This window comes from Alexandromys fortis, unplaced genomic scaffold, assembly GCF_014885135.2.
Source record: "Alexandromys fortis isolate MF-2015 unplaced genomic scaffold, M_Fortis_MF-2015_v1.1 scaffold_47, whole genome shotgun sequence".
Lineage (NCBI taxonomy): Eukaryota > Metazoa > Chordata > Mammalia > Rodentia > Cricetidae > Alexandromys > Alexandromys fortis.
In genome coordinates this window covers 4,749,664-4,765,189 of record NW_026067957.1, presented here as the reverse complement: position 1 = coordinate 4,765,189, position 15,526 = coordinate 4,749,664, and the positions used below count along the sequence as shown (strand labels likewise).

At 45.7% G+C, this 15,526-nt stretch overlaps 1 long non-coding RNA gene across 1 annotated transcript; it reads left to right on the top strand.

Annotated features, from left to right (window-relative positions):
• Positions 1-6,884: 6,884 nt before the first annotated feature.
• On the top strand, positions 6,885-9,684 carry LOC126507698 (uncharacterized). Its single transcript, XR_007593614.1, has 3 exons — positions 6,885-7,165; positions 8,489-8,560; positions 9,390-9,684. It is a non-coding gene; the product is annotated as an uncharacterized lncRNA (long non-coding RNA).
• The last annotated feature ends 5,842 nt before the right edge of the window (positions 9,685-15,526 follow it).

The window sequence follows — 15,526 nt, the reverse complement described above, 5'->3', positions numbered from 1 at the left end:
AGTAGACTGAGACATCACCTTAGCCTTTTGTTTATTTATTTCTTTGTTTTAAATGCTGTGTTATGCAGCCCAATCAGGCCTTGAATTCACTTGATAACCCTAGATCTTTAGAGTCAAAGATGACCTTGAACTCCTGACCCTTCTGCCTCCCCCAACTGCAGAGATTACAGGGATACAACACCGTGCCTATCTTCAGACTTGATTTGGAAGGGATGGGCTGGCCTTTTCCCTTTCCATTACCCCTACCCTAATATAATAAGCCAAGGAAAGAGACTACTGTCCTCCCTAGATTTCAGACTCCACTCTCAGTACCACATTTGCATCTCCCGAAGCAGGACGAGCATCATTGGCCTTCTTCTGGTCTCCATATGTGCTCCATTATCAAGACTGGGCTATGTAAAGAAATGACGGCATGTAAATATGAGACTTTAGGAGGGATAAATGGTTCCTGATCACACACCTAGAGGGTGCCCACTGAGCATGCGGGAGAGCGATTTTAGTCTGTGCCGTATAAAGCATTGACAGTAGGAATTCTGAGGTTAGAGATGTGATCTGGGAATGAGTCAGAGCTTGTCTCAGTGGCAGGTCTCTGCTCTTGTGTTTCTTTGCTGTTGATGCACCTCAGAGCTTCCTATCCAACCACCACACCCCAAGCTTGCTGCCACCCTGGACTTCCTGTGGGCACTCAGCCAGCTAAATGTTGCAACAATCTGAGATCAGCTTCAGGAAGTGGACTTTTGCTTCTGGCTCCAGAGATTCAGAGTAGTGACTTTTGAAACTGGATTCAAATTGGATTAAGCATAGGAGAGATTCATTATTGGCTCATCTCACCAGACTGGATCCAGGTGCCCTTATAATGGCCCTGGGAATACGTTCCTACCCTTGGCTTGGCATCTGATTTAGGTACTTTCTCTTGCTATAGTTAAAAAATAAATAAATAAACTGACCAAAACCAACTTGAGGAGGGAAGGGTTTATTACATCTTCACACTTTTAGGTAACAGTCCATTTCTGAGGGAAGCCAGGAGAGGAAATCAAGGCAGAAAAGCGCTGTAGGCAGGAACTGAAACCGAGCCCATGTTAGAACACTACATACTGACTTGCTTTCCGTGGCTGGCTGGGCTTGCTCTCTCTCATAGCCCCAGAGTGTTTGCACTGGAGGGGCACACCTCACAGTAGGCTGGCATTTCCTCATCAATCCTTATCGAGAAAATGTCCCACGAGGCATGCCTGACGTCTGATGGAGCGCCTCAATTGACTTCCCAGGTGACTCTAGTTTGTGTGAAGTTGGCAAAGATTAATGAACACAGGCTCCCTTCCAGTTGTTTTGGTTTGGTTTTCACCTTGGCATGGCCCCTGAAAAGGCGGCTTTCCTTAGAACTGCCTCGAAACCTACCAAGGGTTGCCATTTCTAGCTCAGTGTGAGAGCGCTTGTCTAGCATGTGGAGACTCTGGGTTCCAACTCAGCATCAGAAGCAAAGCAAAACAAACCACTTTCCTTTCTGTGCTAAGACTGGACCTGGACAGGCAGGGCACCAGCACTCAGAAGAACGCTGGTGAGTTCCTGACTATCCTCGGGGCCTCTACTCTCTGCAGTTCCCTCTGCTTGATGAGGCTTACTTGACCTGTGGTCATTCATCCATCTGTGTATCTGGAGCTGGTCCCGCACCTTGATTCCCTAAGCCCTGTCCAGGCTTAAACCAATGGTGGTACAGCAACACTGGGCACCTCCAGCAGCTTTACTGCCAAGACCTCAGCATCTTTTCTAACCACTGCAGTGAGTCTCTTTGCATCTTTCCCTCTACCTCTTTGAACTCCTTGAAATCCATCATGGCCTATTTAACTCTATTACAGTCATTCTGTAGCCTGTGTATGTCTGTGTGGTTACCATTCAATATATGATCTGAGCACCAATATTAGTAATTAAGATTGGAATAGAGGGCTGGAGAGATGGCTCAGTGGTTAAAAGCACTGACTGCTCTTCCTAAGGTCCTGAGTTCAATTCCCAGCAACCACATGGTGGCTCACAACCATCTGTAAAGAGGTCTGGTGCCCTCTTCTGGCCTGAAGGCATACAAGTAGACAGAATACTGTATACATAATAAACAAACAAATAAATAAAAAGATTGGAATAGAAAGGAGGCTGGAGCCGGGCAATGGTGGCACATGCCTTTAATCCCAGCACTCGGGGAGGCAGAAGCAGGCAGATCTCTGTGAGTTCAAGGTCAGCCTGGTCTACAAAAGCTAGTTCCAGGACAGGTTTCACAGCTACAGAGAAACCCTGTCTCGAAAAACCAAAGAATAAAAATAAAAATTAAAAAAAAAACAAAAGAAAAGAAAAGAAAGAATGAATGAAAGGACTAGAGAGATAGCTCAGCAGTTAAGAGCACAGACTGTTCTTCCAGAGGACCTGAGTTCAATTCCCAAGCACCTCCATAAAAACCGTATGTAACTCCAAGATCTGTGACACGGTCACACTAACATGCATGCAGGCAAAACACCAATGCACATAAAACAAAATGAATTCTTAAAAATGAATTTTTAAAAAGATTGGAATAGAAGAACTTGTGTCCGCTAACACCCAACTATCAAGAGAAATTAAGACCATGTGGTTGATGGAAGCCAATGAAACCATTGTAGCTTATGAGTTTATTATTATTCAATAACTTTTGCCCTTGTGGAAAGACACAACATGTTCACCTATGTTTCTGGAACAGAATGTTCTCAGCATCCATCTGAGTTTTGTGCCTATATCTATACCACGATTTGAGGCCAGTGGTTTCCAAATTGAAAGAGACGAGTCAGGGGCAATGTCACATAAAAGAATGCTGTGTTGGTGCGAACAACAGGGAGCCATTATATTGACCATGGATGCTGCATCGGTGCAAACAACAGCTAGCCATTATATTGACCATGTTGGAGATAGGCGTATAGTAAGAGGTAGGCACTAGGGATACCTAGGAGATGCTCAGCAATTTTTTTATTGCTGTTACAGACAGCACTAGTTATAGACTGTTTCTTGTCCAAATCTTAAAAATACCCTCTAAGTTCGCTGTATGGTAACTATCTGCATTTATTTAATTTGCTAAAGGGGCTGATACCATCATCTTTAACAAATCACTATCCTAAAGCAATCAGTAGAAGTCTGCTGTGGGTGTGACTGGATGAGTGACGGAAATACCGATAAGATACACTGAGAAATCATTCTGTGAAAAAGGTACTGATAGGAGCTGAAGAGATGGATCTGTTAGGAGAACTTGTTACTCTTACAGAGGACCTGGATTCAGTTCCCAGTGCCTACAAGACAGCTCACAACTATCTGCAACTTCAGTCCTAGGGGATCCTCCACCCTCTTCTGACCCACAAGGGAACAACCAATGCTTGTGCTACATATACGTGCACGCAGGCACACCTATAAAAATAAACACATCTTTTAAATTAGCATTAATAGTGACAGAGAACTCATATACAACCATACTTGTTCCAAGAATATCATATGCCGTCGATTTAAAGTGCCAGAGAGGTGGGCATGTAGCTCAGGAATTTAGCATACAAGAGGCCCTGGATTCATTTGCCATCATAGAAAAACTTTTTTTTAAAATATCTATTTATTTATTATGTATACAATATTCTGTCTGTGTGTATGCCTGAAGGCCAGAAGGGGGCACCAGACCTCATTACAGATGGTTGTGAGCCACTATGTGGTTGCTGGGAATTGAACTCAGGACCTTTGGAAGAGCAGGCAATACTCTTAACCACTGAGCCATCTCTCCAGCCCCCCCCCCCCCAGAAAAACTTTTTAAACTAAAATGTAGCCGGGCAGTGGTGGTGCATGCTTTTAACACCAGCACTCGGGAGGCAGAGGCAGAGGCAGGCAGATCTCTGTGAGTTTGAGGCCAGTCTGGTCTACAAGAGCTAGTTCCAGGACTGGCTCCAAAGCAACACAGAGAAACCCTGTCTTGAAAAATAAACTAAAATGTACATACATTGTAATATATTTATATCTTACATATGTGAAATAAATGTCAATAGGGTATCCCAGAAACTGCTTTAAGATTAAAAGCAACAAGAAGCTATAGCTTCTCTCTGCTTCCAGGTCCACAGAGACGTGAGCTGACTTCCTGTGCTTCTTGTCCCCATCCCTGAGCCATGAGCTACCACGCTGACAATATAGACTATCCTCACAATGAGACAAAACAAATCTTTCCTCCCTTGGAAAAAAAGGAAAGTCACAAGGAAAGAATGTTCTTTCTAGGTAATGTGCTCTGTGTATTTCCTGGGATGATGGAATTTTCCTGTGAGAGACACATAGCTAGCCAGGCCTGTGATCTCAGGAATAGGGAGGTGGAGGCAGATCCCTCAGGACTTTGAGGAATCCTCAGGGTCTGTCTAAGCAACACAAGGTTCTGACTCAAAAACTGAATAAGCAGAGCAATAAAAACGGCCATGAACAGTAGTTTAAAGGCCAAGGTGCCGTTTCTCTTCACTTATTTTTTTTTCAAGATGTGGTTTCTCTGTAGCTTTGGAGTCTGTTCTGGAACTTGCTCTATAGACCAGGCTTGGCCTCAAACTTAACTTGCCTCTCTCTGCCTCCTGAGTGCTAGGATTAAAGGTGTGCACCACTACTGCCCAGCCCCTTTCACTTAGTATTATAGAACCTTTCAAAGATTTTCCCTCCTCTCCCTCAAACTCTAGGCTTACTTGGTTGTTGGGGACTGTGGACCACCAGACCCTGAATTTCTTGTAAACAACTTGTTTTCCTCTGCTCTGAGCAGCTTGCAGCTGCTCTGAGCATGAGCCCGAAACCCTGATGGCAGGAGAGTGTGTTCTGATGAGTCTGCAGCTGAGAGATCCTAAGAACAGGGGTGTGGCCAGAACCCTATATAAGCTGCCCATGAACACAATAAAGTGGACATTTTTGTCTCAAGGATGTCCCCGTGGCCCCGTCTGTGTGTGTGTGTATGTTTTTAAATTTTCAGCCTAGTTCCCGTAGCATGCAGCGAGTAGAGCGCGGGATGGAACCGGTGGAGTTTTACACTTGGTAACAGCACATTCTGGACAAGATAATCTAACTACCTTTGAAATGATCTTGTTGGGATTTTTCTCCCTCCCTCAAAACATCCCCTCCTTTCCTCTTCTTGTATTGTCGCCATACCCGATGACTTCTGGCCTCTAGTGTTTGGAGGAGCCGTGCTGACCTGCTCTGAAGACTGTTATTCTCTGCCTATGCTGCTAGGATGTGTCAAACCCTCAGCAATGGTTTCCTCGGTTGCTTTGCTAAAACACACAGGAATTAGATGAGGGAGAGAGGGGGCAACAGGAGAGTTGAGTTCAAAAGGACTAACAAAAAAAGAAACTTCCTTGTATCTGTTTCAAGACCTTGATCATGGGCTAGCCTGATTATAGTTGTTGTTTGTTTGTTTTACTCTTTGGGGGCCCACCAACCAGCTCCCAAATAAACACACAGGGACTTATTCTTACTTATGAATGCCCAGCCTTAGCTTGGCTTGCTTATAGCCAGCTTTTCCTCCCTCCCTCCCTCCCTCCCTCCCTCCCTCCCTTCTTTCTTTCTTTCTTTCTTTCTTTCTTTCTTTCTTTCTTTTCAAGACAGGGTTTCTCTGTTGCTTTGGAGCCTGTCCTGAACTCGCTTGTAAACCAGGCTGGTCTCAAACTCACAGACACCTGCCTGCCTCTGCCTCTCTAGTGCTGCAATTAAAGGTGTGTTCTACCACTGCCCAGTTAGCCAACTTTTTTTTAATTTAAATTATCCTGTCTACCTTCTACCTTTGGGCTTTTATCTTTTTCTATATATGCCTTTCTTTTCTTCTTACTCCTGGCTTGATGTGTGGCTGTGTAGTTGGCCCCTGGCATCCTTCTCTCCTCCTTTTCTCGCTCCTCCCTTCCTCTCTGTTCTATTCATTCTCTCTTCCTAGCAGTCCCACCTATCCTTGCTCCTGCCTAGCTAATGGCCATTCAGCTCTTTACTAGACCAATCAGGTGTTTTAGACAGGCAAAGTAAGACTGCTTCACAGAGTTAAACAAACGTAACATAAAAGCACACAAGACATCTTTGCAGCATTAAACAAATATTGCACAGCATAAACAAATGAAACACATCTTCAGCTAATATTCCACAGCATGAGGTGGTTCAGCAGGGTTAGGCAGTTACTGCCAGCTCTGAGTTCAGTTCCCAGGATGCACATGGGTAGAGAGAACTGACTCCCACAAGTTGTCTCTGGCCTCTACAAATACTCCATGGCACACGCATGCGCGCGCGCACACACAAATACTCTTAAAAGCCCTTGAGCTTCTCATATTTCCATTATGGTACACTCCTACATCTTAACAGCTCCTAAAGCTTAAGCATTGTGTTCAAGAAGACCGTTTTATTTCACTCAGCCAACCTTTCCCACGCTGACCACTCTGCGCGTACATTTCCCCCCTAGTATTCCTCGTTCTTGCTGCTCTGGTTGGGAGTCAGGTGTTAAAGATGAGTTGAGAATGGCTCAGGTACAGAGCAGGGGTATGGTCGACTCACTCACGGCTCGGGGAAAGAAACCTGTTTGCTCTGAGAGGTGTGGCAGGTTAAATGTGAGGCTCACATGGACCGCAGCCATTTGGCTACCACAGGAAAACCACCTGGGAAAGCCAACACCAGGAAGTGGGTCCGACAGCTATTGTGTGATGTTTCCAGGAAAGCTGTCAATGAGAGCCTATTCCCTAGACAGGACACCAAACACCAGCCAAGTGAGCAAATACTGTCAAGACTAACTTCGCGCACAGTGAGTTTACTGAGGTGACACACAGAAGCATAAAGTGACTCAAGGCAGCTGAATCACAAAAAGCCCAGCCCAGCCCAGCATGGGTGACAACTCAGGGAAGTTACCCCCACACACCTGGCAGGCAGTACCATGGGACAGCTTCCTCCCTCACCAGCAACCCACGGCTGGTATAACCTTTTGGGAGGGGCCTTGTGAATCTGGTAAAAATTTCTCAGTTTTCTTAGCTTTGTAAGTTTTACTACCTTCTAGAAAGTCTCCTGCCTGTCTCCAGTGGGGACTGTTTCAATAAGGAGGAAATAACAACAGGATAGGTGGAGAGGATGCTGTGATTGGACGATGCCTGCAGTGTGCATTAAACATGCCAGCTCGGCTGTACCAAAAAAGGTAGGTTGAAGTGTGTGTGTGCGCGTGCGTGCAGTGTGTGTGTGTGTGTGTGTGTGTGTGTGTGTGTGTGTGTGTGTGAAACTGGGACTGGAAGCACGCAACTATTATACTCATTCAACAGAATCCTCTTTTGTTTTGAATGGGAGAGGGTGTAATGTAGCCCAGGCTGCTCTCAAACTCACTACGTAGTCAAGGATGGCCTTGAATGTTTCTTTCACCCGTCTCTTCTCCAAATGCTGGGATTACAAGCATAAACCACCACACCCAGTTTATGCAGTGCTAGGGATAGAACTCAGTCTCTGTGTATGCTGGTGTGTGTGTATGTGTATGTGGGGGGAACTACTGAGCTATATCTCCAGTTCATCAAAATCTTTTCAATAATACTATTGAAGTCTAATGAGGGGTTGGAGAGATGGCTTAGCAGTTGAGAGTTCTAATGAAGTTGGGCGGTGGTGACATACACCTTTAATCCCAGCACTCAGGAGGCAGAAGCAGGTGGGATCTCTCTGAGTTCGAGGCCAGCCTGGTCTACAGAGTGAGTTCCAGGATAGGCTCCATAGCTACTGAGAAACCCTGTCTCGAACCCACTCCCCGCAAAAAAAAAAAAAAAAAAAAAAGAGGTCTTAGGTAAACTGCAAATATTCAAATACATAACTTGATGAGTTTTGATATATGTATATTACTTGTGTCCTCGGTGGGTATTGTTATCATCATCATCACGATGGTTGCATGGGGATGGGGATGGTGTTAGTGGTGCATGTCTGTGTAGTCACATATGAGTCTGGATATGCCTGTGTACCCATGTGCCTGTGTGTACTTGTGTGGAGGCCACAGAAAGGTGTTCTCTTCCACCTTCTCTTCATTCCCAGATAGTTTATCTCACTGAACCTGAAGCTTGCCCTTTTGGCTGGGCTAGGTGCCCTGTTAGCTCCTAGGCCAGTCTGTCTCTGCATCTCAAAGCAGGGTTACAGATATGGCAGTCAGACTTGACTTGTTGGGGAAGACGGGTACTTGAACTCAACCCCCCATGCTTATACAGCAGGTGCTCTTACCTACTGAGCCATCACCCAGACCTCTGAGTATTTCTTAATCAAAGTCAAATCGACAGCCCAAATTAACCAACACACATTCAGTTATCATGTGCTCATGTGGGGTTGCTTCATTTTGTTGCTTTGAGACAACCTCACTATGCCACTCAGGTGAGCCTGAAACTCAAACTCCTCCTGCCTCAGCTTCCTGAGCACTGGGATTATCAACATAAATTACTATGCCTGATCTACAGTGAAATTATTTCTGCTTCTCTCTCTCTCTCTTTTGAGACAGGGTTTCTCAGTGTCATCCTGGCTGTCCTGGAAAATCCTTGAGGTTCTATTGTGGATAATTGACTTTCTACTTGTAAGTACTTCCCCTGTTTTTATGATGCAACTATTTATAATTGCAATTAAAACCTAATGACAGGGGAACTACAAGCTCACTTTAATAACTAAAACAATTAACAAGTACAACATACTAATAAAGTACAAAAGCCATATAATCATTTTAATAGACATTAAAAAGCTTTTGGCAAAATCTAACATTTTTTTAGGATAAAACATCAGACATAGTAGGAAAAGCCAGAGTTCCCTCAACCCCTTAAAGGGCATTTAAAAAACACATACAGCTGGAATTACTCTAGTGGTGAAAGTCTGGATTTTTCCCCCCCAAGATCACAAACATGATAGGAAGGTCACCTGTCACCGTTTGTATTCAACAGTTGAGCTGCAACTTCTAGCCAGGGCAATTAAAAAGAGAAGGTTAAATAGAGGACTTCCAGGCATGGTGGTGAATGCCTGTAATTCCTGTACTGAGGCCAAGGCAGAAGGATTGTGAGCTCACAACAGCCTGGGCTGTGTAATAAGACTCTCTCACTAAAACAAACAAAAAACCCCATAAAAGAAACAGACAGACAAAGGGATAACATGCAACACGATAAGATGCTGCTTCAAACACGTTAGGATGGCTAAAACAGAGACAGACAGTAACAAGTATCAAACACGTTAGGATGGCTAAAACAGAGACAGACAGTAACAAGTACTGGTGAAATATGGAACATTCGGAACCCTGTATGTTGTTGGTGGGAATATAAAATGCAGCAGCAACTTTGGGAAATAGCTGTCCAACTCCTTAAAAGGTGAAAAAGAGCCATCATATAACCCGGCTATTCGGTTCCTCTGTCTCTACCCAGGAGAAACCGACTAACTACATCAACACAGGAACATGTATACAGATATTCATAATCACAACAGTTAATGTGGAGACACAGCTCGGATGTCTATCAACTGATGAGTCGAATAAAAAGAGTTGATGTTCATAAAACAATATTATTCAGCAATGAAAAGGAGTGAGATACCTATGCATGATATGGGATACAAGAAACTCTGAAGCATTGGGCTAGTCCAAGAAGACACACCTAAGGAAAATGCAGATGCTTCTAAAAAATGGCCAAGACAGAAGGCACAGGAGTGGTTTCATTGACCTAGGTGAGACTAGAGTATGAGGGGGTACCAAGGGAGAGGGAGGTAGGACAGGGAATGACTGTTAGTGTGTACAGTGTTTGGATGAGGCTGTTTTAAATTAAATTATGGTGATGGTTGGGAAACTCTAAGTATTCTGAAAAACACTGCATTCTATACTAGGTGTCTTATGGTATATTAAGTTCTTTTTATTTTTTTTTCTATCTTTATTTTGATTGGATCAATGCTTTTGCCTTCAAGTATGTCTTCTTCCTGTGTGTGCCTCGTCCCTGTGGAGGTCAGAAGAGGGCATCAGATCCTGAGAAACAGGAGTTACATGAGCCTGTGTGTTACTGTGTGGGTGCTGGGAATCGAACCCAGGTCCTCTGCTAGAGCAGCCAGTGCTCTTAACTGCTGAGCCATCTCTCCAGGCTCCTCTGGAAAGTTCTTAATAAAGAAAATAAAATCTGGGGGCTGGGTTCAATTCCCAGCAACCACATGGCGGCTCACAGCCATCTGTAATGAGATCTGCTGCCCTTTTCTGGCCTGCAGGCATATATGCAGACAGAACACTGTATACATAATAAATACATAAAAAAAAAAGAAAAGAAAATCTAAGATACTGTACACACACACACACACACACACACACACACGTCCTATTGATAATGAATAGACTATGTTTTTAACCTTAAAACAACACTACTTTCTGTGTGTTTGTCTTGAGATGGAGTCTCTTTCTAGCCTGGGGTAGCCTTGTAGAGGAGGATAATCTTGAATTGCTGATCTGCCTGTGTCCATCTCCTGAGTGCTGAGGCTCTAAGTATACCAATGCCCTCTCTGGGACTAGTTTTTGTCTGTTTGCATTTATTGCATCTGCAATTTCATCTGTAACCACAGCAGTAGGGAAGCCGAGGCAGGAGGCTCACGGACGGCGTGGCTCCATGTGAAATGTTGTTGGAGTCAGGGGAGCGAATGAAGGCGGAAGGGAGAAAGGAAGTGAGTTAACCATGATATTCCTTTGAGAACTGTTGGTCTAGTCACTTAAAAAAAAAGATTTTTATTCTGACATGTGTGTGTGTGTGTGTGTGTGTTCACACATGTGTGCAGGTGTGAAGGGAGACCAGGAAAAGGTGTCGGATCCCCTAGAGCTGGACTTAGATGGGTCGTTAGGCGCCTGGTATGGTTATGGGAGTAGAACTTGGGTCCTTCTGCAAGCACTGTTAACCTCTCCTTATTCACTTTCTGCATGTGTGACCTTGATAATGAGGAAACTGGGTCTCTTAAAGGATTAATAGGTGACAGAGATTCAAACAGTGGCCGTCGGTGGAGGAAAAAAAAAAAATCAGAGTCCAAGGCTTTAGTAGACACTCTGCACAGTCATTTCTTGAACTACTCTAAAACAATAAGTAAAGTCAGCTGAAAACATCTAACCCTTACAATGTTCTGATGTGACCCAAAGGATGTGACTCGAATGTGATGGACAATTATGGACCTCTGCTCCAGTCCGGGGGCAGTCGACCTACGGAAAGCTTGAATCTGTGTCCATAAGCTGCTTTCCCACTGTCCTGGTGGAGAGGAAGAAAGGCAGGAACCAGATCTCCAAGCTGAAGCCCTGATGTCACCCTTCCCTGGAGGGCACATGTGCTCATAGATCAGGACCCCTTCAACCTATAGGAAGAGATGGTGTGGAGCTGAGACCTGAAGTGATTAGATAAACTGAGGCATAAGGGAAGGGTGCATTTCCTCCCACCTACTTACCTGGCCTCCTCCACATCCCTTAGGGATCAGAGTCTCAGACATTTCAAGCTGGCTTCAGACTGCTAAGTAGACAAAGATGCCCTTGAACTTCTGTTTATCCTACTTCCCAAATCAAGAGCTTACACGTTTGCACAACTATGGTTTCTGCAATGCCAGGGATCAAACTCAGGGCTTCATGTATGTTCTACTGATCTACAGACTAAGCTATTCCCCAGCCTCAGCTTTTCACTCCACTCCATTTTCCCTTTCTTCCTTCCTCCCCCTCCCTCCCTCCCTCCCTCCCTCCCTCCCTCCCTCCCTTACTCCCCCCCTCTTCCTGCCTCCCTCCCTCCCTCCCTTCCTTTCTTTCTATTTTTATTTTTTGAGACAGGGTTTCTCTGTGAAACATCCCTGACTTTTCCTGGAACTCTCTTTGTAGGCCAGCCAGGCTGGTCTCGAACTCACAGAGATCTTTTTGCCTCTGCCTCCCAAGTGCTGGGATCAAACGTGTGTGCCACTACACCAGGCTTATTTTTTCCCTTTCTCTTTCCTCTTCTTTCTCCCTCTCCTCCCCCCCCCCCCTTTAAGATAGGATCTCTTGTAGCCCACACTGGCCTGGAACTCCTGATCCTCCCACCCCTACCTCCCAATCACTGGAGATACAATGTGGCTTCCCTGCCTGTTTTAAAAAGGAGATAAAGTCTCACTGTAATGCTCACCCTGGCTCTGAGCTTATGGACTAAAGCTAGGCTCATTCTTAAGGCATAGCAGAGTAACTGGAGGCGCAGGTGCAGCTGGAGGTACAGGTACCCAACTGTGGGAAGACTTCCCCCTTAAGCAAGTGTCTTACTCAAGAGTCTTCTGGTGACAAGCACCAAAAGCAGACAGCTAAGTTAGCTTTAGTGGCACAGAAAGTTTGGTGAAGATGTGGCGGGTACTGTATTCCTAATAATGCCAGCACACACACACACACACACACACACACACACACACACACACACCCCACCAGCTTTCCTTCCCTTCTGCCTCCTTATTCTGTTTGGGTACAGGGAGGAAACCCTTGATCTCAGAGCAGAGTCTTGCCAGTCATGATTCATAACTGGGCTAAGGTAATAACAGAAATCCAATTCACCTTTGCCACACCTTCACCTTTCCATCCTTCCTTGTATGGTGTCAGCGACCCGGATCCAGACACAGCAGGCCCTTCTGCGAGGTCTGTAGGAGAGATTTGTCTTTATTAACAAAGACTGAGCCCCTTTCCTTCTGGTTCCTTCCTGGCTTCCTTGATGCTGTGATGGAAGGACAAGATGTCTGGAGCTATGGGAGCTATACTGTGACCACGAGACAACAAGCGCCATGGTAAATCAGCATGGTGAATGCCAACTGACGGAAAGAGCCTTGGTCCTCAGAGACACGGCTGAAGTGAGCAAGCCCTGCTCTACCTCTTCCATCCTTCCTGAGGAAACAACTCGTCCGGGGGATGTAATCTCTCTCTCTCTCTCTCTCTCTCTCTCTCTCTCTCTCTCTCTCTCTCTCTAAAACAGGGTTTCTCTGTGTAGCTCTGACTGTCCTAGAACTCCCTCTGCAGACCAGGTGGACCTCAAACTCACAGATATCCTCCTACCTCTGCCTCCTGAGTGCTGAGCCACCACTGCCTGACTAGGTTGTCCCTTATTGTTCCTCAAACGCATCTAAATTCAGGTAGATATATGCCATGCTCAGGGTGAGTCCCAAGGGACCCAAGAGCCACTTTTCCTGAACTGAGAAAACAGAATCTGGAGAGCCTGCCGGGTCTGCTCCTCCTCCAGCCTCATCTGTAGTCTGAGAACCACATCAGGTCTTCAAAGCTCTCTCTGCTTCCACTGACCCAGCTCTCCAATGGCAGAGCCAGGTCTGCATTTCCTGTATCCTAGACAGTTAGCTCTACAAGGACTACAGGAACCTCATTTCAAAACCTGGAAAAGAGAATATGCAGATCTGGCTTTGAGTCATCTACACCCAGACCCAATGAGCAAGGCCCTGGAGCAAAGGTACACATATAAACACGGCTGTGAAAGGTTCACTTCAGATGTGTGTAAAAATTTTTGAGTGCTTGTTTGTTTGTTTATACATTGGGATAAGGTCTTGCTATGAAGCCCAGTTGGCTTCTAATTCAAAATCTCAATTTAGTTTCCCTACTGTGTGGATTACAGGTGAGCCCCGACTAGCCTAGGAATTTCTTTTTCTTGTTTTGTTTTTGCTTTTGTTTGAGACATGTTTTCTCTGTGTAGTTCTGGGTGTCCTGGAAATTGCTCTGTAGACCAGGCCATCCTCGAACTCACAAGGAAGCATCTGCCTCTGTCTCTTGAGTGCTAGGATTAAAGGTGTGTGTGCCATCACTGCCCGGCAAAACCTAGGAATTTCTTAAGAGAAAGGCAGGCATCTGGTAAAAGACCTCCCAAAGTGTCTACTATTCTCTATTTTTTAAAAATATTTATTTATACAATATTCTGTCTGTGTTTATGTCTGCAGGCCAGAAGAGGGTGCCAGATCTCATTACAGATGGTTGTGAGCCACCATATGGTTGCCGGGAATTGAACTCAGGACTTTCGGAAGAGCAGGCAGTGCTCTTAACCACTGAGCCGTCTCTCCAGCCCCTACTATTCTCTATTGAATGAGGCAGAATAGTGGGCCAACTTAGATGGGAAATCCCTCATTCTTTTTAAAAACAGGCTGGCCTTCAACTCTGCCTCCTGCCTCTGTCTTCAAAGGCCTAGAATCACAGACCCCAGCAACCCTACAAGTTCACTCTAATGGGACAATTTCAATCTCTTTTGAAACAGGATTTCACTGTAGCCTGGGTTGAATATTGCTATGTAGCCATAGATGACCCCTGAACTTTCTGATCCTCCTGCTTCTAGCATTTCTCTCCCCCCCCCTCCCGTCCTCCCTTTCTCTCTCCTCCCTCTCTCTCAGGGTGTGTGTGTGTGTGTGTGTGTGTGTGTGTGTTTGTGTTCATAAAATGTCTAAGAGGTCCTCGGCCAGCCCAGCTTCCTTTCCAGCCCCTTCAAAAGACTTGATTGAGGAATGAGGAAGAACAACGATAAAGAGGAAGGAAAAGAATGGGTCCAGAGTAGAAAACATTGTCACCAGGAAACAGAGGACCCGGTCTCTCCACCCTCAACGGTCCTCTGCTCCCAACAGAGGGTGAAAATCAGGTCACCTGGTTATTTTAGGCTCCCATCACAAAGAGACCGACTGTTTGTGTGTTTCCACACAATGGCGACAACCTTTCTCTCTAGAAAGTTCACCGAAACAGATTGGGGTCAGCCTGGACAGCGGTTGCTGCAGGGACCAGAATACTGCACTGGACGACCCGAGGACGGGTTGGCAGCTTTCTTCCGTGACCCTCTGAAGGGGGGATCTGACAGAGGAGAAGGGCACCATCTCCAGCACTGTCCTGGGGCTCCTGTGCTCTGGCGAAGGGGGAGGAGGATGTCCACGGGGAAGGAAGTCAAGGAAGCCAGATAGCAGAGGAGCAGGCGTGGTTTCTGGGAACAGAGGCTGGCCAGCATCCCTTCCTCCTCGGCATTCCTGCCTGCTGACGCAGTCCAGCACTGCTCCTGGACAGGAGGCTCAGCAAACACTTCAGGCCCAGACTGAGGACGTGCGGTGCACAAGCACAGTCTCACGGTCCATGCAGGAGGAAGGGACTTAGGCACCTCTGTTGTTATTCCACGGAATTGTTACTGATGGACTTTTTTTTTTTTTTTTTGCTGGAAAGAATAAGGAAGGAAAATGTTCTGACCACTGGACCAGTTTAGGGACTATAAGTGGCTGGTCCTTTACGGGAATAGCTTGCTGCTAACTTTTGTTTTGGAGTTCCGAGCACTTCCTTTTGGGTCAGAGATCAAGTTAGACACGAGGGTCACCGCGGGGTGTGTAAGAGTGAGTGAGTGTGGAAGGAAGACAAGAGAATTACACTGGAGTCCTTTGGAAAAAAGCCTGGAAACCAAAGGCAAGATCGGGGCTCGCCTCGGTCTGTGTGGAAGAAAGGACAGGCTTAATGTAAGGTATTCTGTGGGAATTACAAAATCAAGAACGCTGCAACGTAGAGAAACGCCCCCGCTTTCTAGCCACTGTTCTGAGC